Source organism: Mercurialis annua, linkage group LG3 (assembly GCF_937616625.2).
Source record: "Mercurialis annua linkage group LG3, ddMerAnnu1.2, whole genome shotgun sequence".
NCBI lineage: Eukaryota > Viridiplantae > Streptophyta > Magnoliopsida > Malpighiales > Euphorbiaceae > Mercurialis > Mercurialis annua.
Window position 1 is genome coordinate 38,208,303 of NC_065572.1, and position 7,635 is coordinate 38,215,937.

A 7,635-nucleotide genomic window follows, 5' to 3' on the forward strand; every position below is an offset into this window, starting at 1 on the left:
ACCAATCCAAACGTTTCCCCTTTTTAGTGATTTAAGACGTACATGTAAAACATTACAAAACCAATCCAAAGGTTTAAAATATTACGAAACAAATACAAACGTTTCACCTTTTTAGCGAATAAGCAAAACATTTACAAACGTTACAAAACAAATCCAAACGTTTCACATTTTTAGCAATTTAAACCAAACGTTACGAAACATTTAAATCACTAAAAAGGTGAAATGTTTGAATTTATTTTGTAATGTTTTAAACGTTTGGATTGGTTTCGTAACATTTTAAGCATTTGGCAGGTTTCACCTTTTTAGCGATTTAAGCTAAACGTTTAAAACTTTACGAAACCAATCCAAACGATTAAAATGTTATGAAACAAATCCTAACGTTTTACCTTTTTAGCGATTTAAGCCAAATGTTAACAAACGTTACGAAACAAATCCAAACGTTTCACATTTTCAGCGATTTAAGCCAAACGTTTACAAACGTTACGAAACAAATCCAAATGTTGCCCCTTTCTAGTAATTTAAGCAAAGCGTTTACAATCGCTAAAAAGGTTAAACGTTTCGATTTGTTTTAAACATTTATCATTTTTATCCAAACGTTTAAAGCGTTACGAAACAAATCCAAACGTTTAAAACGTGATGAAACAAATCCAAAAATTTAAAGCGTTACGAAACAAATCCAAACGTTTAAAACGTAACGAAACAAATTCAAACGTTTAAAACGTTATGAAACAAATCCTAATATTTACAAACGTTACGAAACAAATCCAAATGTTTCAACTTTTTAGCGATTTAAGCCAAATGTTTACAAACGTTACGAAACAAATCCAAACGTTTCACATTTTGAGCGATTTAGGCCAAACGTTTAAAACGTTATGAAACAAATCCAAACGTTTCCCCTTTTTAGCAATTTAAACCAAACGTTTACAAACGTTACGAAACAAAACCAAACATTAAAAATGTTACGAAACAATCCAAACGTTTCCCCTTTTTATCAATTTAAGCGAAACATTTAAAACGTTATAACACCAGCCGAAAAGTTACAAAACAAATCCAAACGTTTCACCTTTTTAGCGAATTAAGCCAAACGATTACAAACATTACGAAATAAATCCAAACGTTTCACCTTTTTAGTGAATTAAGCGAAACGATTACAAACGTTACGAAATAAATCCAAACGTTTCAGCTTTTTAGCAATTTAAGCCAAACATTTACAAAATCCAAATGTTTCCCCTTTTTAGGAATTTCAACGAAATGTTACGAAACAAAATCCAAATGTTTCCCCTTTTTAGCAATTTAAGCCAAATGTTTAAAACGTTAAGAAACAAATCTAAACGTTTCACATTTTAAGCGATTTAAGCCAAAAATTTAAAACATTACGAAACCAATCCAAACGTTTAAAACGTTACGAAATAAATCTAAATGTTTCACCTTTTTATTAATTAAATAAATCTAAACCAATTGAAACGTTTAAAACGTAACGAAACCAATCAAACCGGTACGAATAAAAACCAAACGTTTCACCTTTTTAGCAATTAAAGCCAAAAGTTTACAAATGTTACAAAACAAATCCAAACATTTAACTTTTTTAGTGATTGAAACCATACGTTTAAAAAGTTACGAAAAAAAAGTCTGGATTTGTTTCGTAACATTTGTAAACGTTTGGCTTAAATCTATAAAATTGTGAAATGTTTGGATTTGTTTCGTAATGTTTGTAAATATTTGGCTTAAATTGCTAAAAAGGGGAAACGTTTGTTTTGTAATGTTTGTAAACATTTGGCTAAAATTGCTAAAAAGGTGAAACGTTTGGATTTATTTCGTAACGTTTGTAATCATTTGGCTTAATTCGCTAAAAAGGTGAAACGTTTGGATTTGTTTGAAATGTTTGGGTTGGTTTCATAAAGTTTTAAATGTTTGGCTTAAATTTATAAAAAGGGGAAACGTTTAAATTGTTTTGTAATGTTTTAAATGTTTGGATTTGTTTTGTAACGTTTGTAAGTTTCGCTTCAATCGCTAAAAATATTAAACGTTTGGATTTGTTTCATAACGTTTTAAACGTTTGGATTGGTTTCGTAAAGTTTTAAAAGATTGGCTTAAATAGCTAAAAAGATGAAACGCTAAAAAGGTTAAACGTTTTGATTATTTCGTAACGTTTGTTTACGAAATAAAACCAAACATTTACACTTTTAGCAATTTAATCCAAACGTTTACAAATGTTACGAATTAAATTGAAACGTTAAAAACGTCACGAAAGAAATCCTAACGTTTCACCTTTTTAGCGATTTAAGCCAAACATTTAAAATATTAGGAAACAAATCAAAACGTTTAAAACGTTACGAAACAAATCCAAACGTTTTCCCTTTTCAATGATTGAAGCCAAACGTTTACAAACGTTACAAAACAAATCAAAATGTTTCCCCTCTTTAGCAATTTAAGACAAACGTTTGTAAATGTTACGAAACCAATCCAAACGTTTTATCTTTTTAGCGATCTAAGATAAACGTTTACAAACGTTACGAAACCAATCCAAACGTTTAAAACGTTAAGAACGTTAAGAAATAAATTGAAACGTTTTATATTTTTAGCGATTTAAACCAAACGTTTACAAACGTTAAGAAACAAATCCAAACATTTCACCTTTTTAGCAATTTAAACAAAATGTTTACAAACTTTACGAAAAAAATCCAAACGTTTCACATTTTTATTGATTTAAGCCAAATGTTTGTTTCGTAATGTTTGTAAATGCTTGGCTTAAATCGTTAAAAAGGTGAAACATTTGAATTTGTTTCGTAACATTTTAAACGTTTGGATTGGTTTTGCAACGTTAGTAAAATTTGTGCTTAAATTGCTAAAAGAGTGAAACGTTTGGTTTTGTTTCAAAACGTTTGGCTTAAATAGCTAAAAAGGTGAAACGTTTGGTTTTGTTTTGTAACGTTTTAAACGTTTCGCTTAAATCGCTAAAAAGGTGAAACATTGGGATTTGTTTCATAACGTTTGTAAACATTTGGCTTAAATCGCTAAAAAGGTGAAATGTTTGGTTTTGTTTCATAACGTTTTAAACGTTTGGCTTAAATCGCTAAAAAGGTGACACTTTTGGATTTGTTTCGTAACATTTGTAAATGTGTGGCTTAAATTGCTAAAAAGGTGAAACCTTTGAATTTGTTTCGTAACAGTTATAAACGTTTGGCTTAAATCACTAAAAATGTGAAACGTTCGGATTGGTTTCATAACGTTTGTAAACGTTTGGCTTAAATCGCTAAAAAGGTGAAACATGAAACGTTTGGATTTGTTTCGTAACGTTTTGAACGTTTCGATTGGTTTTGTAGCGTTTTAAATGTTTGGCTTGGATCGCTAAAAATGGGAAACATTTGGATTTGTTTCGTAACATTTGTAAACGTTTGACTTAAATCGCAAAAAAGGTGAAACATGTGGATTTGTTTCGTAACGTTTGTAAACATTTGGACGTTTGGAATTGTTTCGTAACATTTTAAACGTTTTGGTTATATCGCTAAAAAGGTGAAACGTTTGGATTTGTTTCGTAACATTTGTAAACATTTAGCTTAAATCGCTAAAAGGGTGAAACGTTTTGTTTTGTTTTTTTAACGTTTGGCTTAAATCGCTAAAAAGGTGAAACGTTTGGATTACTTTCGTAATGTTTGTAAACGTTTGGCTTCAATAGCTAAAAAGGGGAAACATTTAAATTTGTTTCGTAACGTTTTAAATGTACGAAACAAATCCAAATGATTCACCCTTCTAGCAATTTTAGCCAAACGTTTACAAACGTTACGAAACAAATATAAACGTTTGGCTTAAATTGCTAAAGAGGACGTTTCACCTTTTTAGAAATTTAAGCCAAACGTTTACAAACGTTACGAAACCAATCCAAACATTTAAAACGTAACGAAACAAAACAAAACGTTTCACCTTTTTAGTGATTTAAGTCAAATATTTTACCTTTTTTGCGAATTAAGCCAAACATTTACAAACGTTGCGAAACAAATCCAAACGTTTCACCTTTTTAGCGATATAAGCCAAAGGTTCAGAACGTTACGAAAGCAATCCAAACGTCCAAATGTTTACAAACGTTTCGAAACAAAACCAAAAGTTTCATCTTTTTAGCGATTTAAGCCGAACATTTACAAACGTTACGTAACAAATCCAAACGCTTCCCCTTTTTAGAGATTTAAGCCAAACGTTACGAAGCAAATCCGAACGGTTCACATTTTTAGCGATTTAAGCCAAACGTTTACAAAAGATACAAAACAAATCCAAATGTTTCACCTTTTTAGCGATTTAAGCCAAATGTTTACAAACGTTACGAAACAAATCCAAACGTTTCACCTTTTTAGCGATTTAAGCCATTTATGTTACGAAACAAATCCAAACGTTTCACATTTTTAGCAATTTAAGCCAAAAGTTTAAAACGTTACAAAACCAATCCAAACGTTAAAAATATTATGAAAAAAATCCAAACGTTTCACATTTTTAGCGATTTAAGCCAAACGTTACAAAACCAATTTAATCGTTTCACATTTTTAGCGATTTAACTCAAACATTAACAAACGTTACGAAACAAAACCAAACGATTTACCTTTTTAGCAATTTAAGCCAAACGTTTTCACCTTTTTAGCGATATAAGCCAATCGTTTAAAACATTACTAAACAAATCCAAATGTTTGGCTTAAATCGCTAAAAAGGTGAAACGTTTGGTTTTGTTTTGTAACGTTTGTCTTAAATCGCTAAAAAGGTGAAACGTTTGGATTGGTTTCATAACATTTTAAATGTTTGGCTTAAATCGCTAAAAAGGTGAAACGTTTGGATTTGTTTTGTAATGATTGTAAACATTTGGCTTAAATCGCTAAAAAGGTGAAACGCTTGATTTGTTTCGTATGGGTTGTAAACGTTTGGCTTATATCGCTTAAAAGGTGAAACGTATGGATTTGTTTCGTAACGTTCGTAAATGTTTGGCTTATATCGCTAAAAATGTGAAACTTACGGATTTGTTTCGCAACGTTTGTAAACGTTTTTCTTAAATTGCTAAAAAGGGGAAACATTTGGATTTGTTTAGATCGTTTTAAACATATGGATTCGTTTTAAAGGTTTGGATTTGTTTCGTTAAATTTTAAACGTATTGATTGGTTTCGTAAAGTTTTAAATCTTTGTCTTAAATCTTTAAAAAGGTGAAACTTTTGGATTTGTTTCGTAACTTTGTACACGTTTGGCTTAAATCGCTAAAAAGGCAAAACGTTTAGATTTATTTCGTAATGTTTTAAACTTCTGGCTTATATCCCTAAAAATCTGAAATGTTTGGATTTGTTTCGTAACGTTTGTAAACATTTGGCTTAAATCGCTAAAAATGTGAAACGTTTGGATTTGTTTCATAACGTTTTAAACGTTATGATTTGGCTTAAATCGCTAAAAATGTTTAAAACGTTTCACCTTTTTAGAAATATAAGCCAATGTTTACGAAATAAATTCAAGCGTTTCACCCTTTTAGCAATTTAAGCCAAAAGTTTACAAATGTTACGAAATAAAACCAAACGTTTCCGGAACAAATCCAAGCATTTACAAACGTTACGAAACAAATCCAAGTGTTTCACCTTCTTAGCAATTTAAGCCAAACATTTACAAACATTACGAAACAAAACCAAACGTTTCACCTTTTTAGCGATTTAAGTCAAATGTTTACAAACATTTCGAAACAAATCCAAACGTTTCACCTTTTTAGCGATTGAAGCCAAACATTTAAAATGCTACGAAACCAATCGAAACGTTTAAAACGTTACGAAACAAATCCAGATGTTTCACCTTTTTAGCGATTTAAGCCTAACCTTTACAAACATTACAAAATAAATCAAAACGTTTAAAACGTTACGAAAAAATCCAAACGTTTGGATTAAATCGCTAAAATTGTGAAACAAATCCAAACGTTTAAAACGTTACGAAACAAATCTAAACGTTTACAAACGTTACAAAAGAAAGCCAAATGTTTCACCTTTTTAGTTATTTAAGCCCAATGGTCAAAACATTATGAAACAAATCCACACTTTTAAAACGTTACGAAACAAACCAAACGTTTCATCTTTTTATCTATTTAAGCCAAACGATTAAAATGTTACGAAACCTATCCAAACGTTTAAAACATTACAAAACAAATCCTAACGTGTTACCGTTTTAGCTATTTAATCCAAACGTTTCATATTTTTAGCGATTTAAGCCAAACGTTTACAAACGTTACGAAACAAATCCAAACGTTTCACCTTTTTAGCGATTTAAGCCAAACATATACAAACGTTACAAAACAAATCCAAATGTTTCACCTTTTTAGCGATTTAAACCAAACGTTTAAAATATTACGAACCAATCAAAACATTTCACCTTTTTTGTGATTTAAGCCAAATATTTACGAACGTTACAATACAAATCCAAACATTTCATCTTTTTATCGATTTATGTCAAACGTTTACAAACGTTACGAAACAAATCCAAACATTTCACCTTTTGAGAAATTTAATCCAAATGTTTGCAAACGTTACAAATCAAAACCAAACGTTTCAACTTTTTAGCGATTTAAGCCAAATGTTTCACCTTTTAAGCGATTTAAGCCAAACGTTTAAAATGTTACGAAACACATCCAAACATTTCCCATTTTTAGCGATTTAAGCCAAACATTTTCAAACGTTTGTATTTGTTTCGTACACCTTTTTATCGATTAAGCCAAACGTTTACAAACGCTACGAAACAAAACCAAACGTTGCCCCTTTTTTAGCTATTTAAGCCACATGTTTAAAACATTACGAAACCAATCCAAACGTACAAAACGTTGCGAAACAAATCTAAATTTTTCACCTTTTTAGCGATTTAAGCCAAACGTTTACAAACGTTAAGAAACAAATCCAAATGTTTCACCTCTTTAGCGATTTAAACCAACCATTTAAAACGTATCAAAACCAATCCAAATATTTAAAACGTTACGAAGCAAATCCAAACGTTACGAAACAAATACAAACGTTTAAAATGTTACGAAACAAATCCAAATGTTTAAAACGTTACCCTCTTTAGTTATTTAAGCCAAAAGTTTAAGACGTTTCAAAACCAATCCAAACGTTGAAAACTTTACGAAACAAATCCAAACATTTCACCTTTTTAGCGATTTAAACCAAACGTTTAAAATGTTAAGAAACCAATCCAAAGGTTTAAAACATTACGAAACAAATCTAAACGTTTCTCCTTTTTGGAGATTGAAGCTAAAAGTTTAAAACGTTGCACCTTTTTAGCGATTGAAGCCTAACGTTAATAAACATTAAGAAATAAAACCAAACGTTTCACCTTTTTAGCAATTTAAGCCAAATGTTTAAAACGTTACGAAACGAATCCAAATGTTTAAAACGTTAAGAAACAAATCTAAACGTTTCACCTTTTTAGAAATTTAAGCCAAACATTTAAATCGTTACATAACCAATCCAAACATTTAAAACATTACGAAATCAATCCAAACATTTCACCATTTTAGCGATTTAAGCCAAACGTTTACAAATGTTACGGAACAAATCCAAACGTTTCCCCTTTTCAGTGATTTAAGCCAAACGTTTAAAACGTTACGAAACCAATCTAAACGTTTAAAATATTACGAAACAA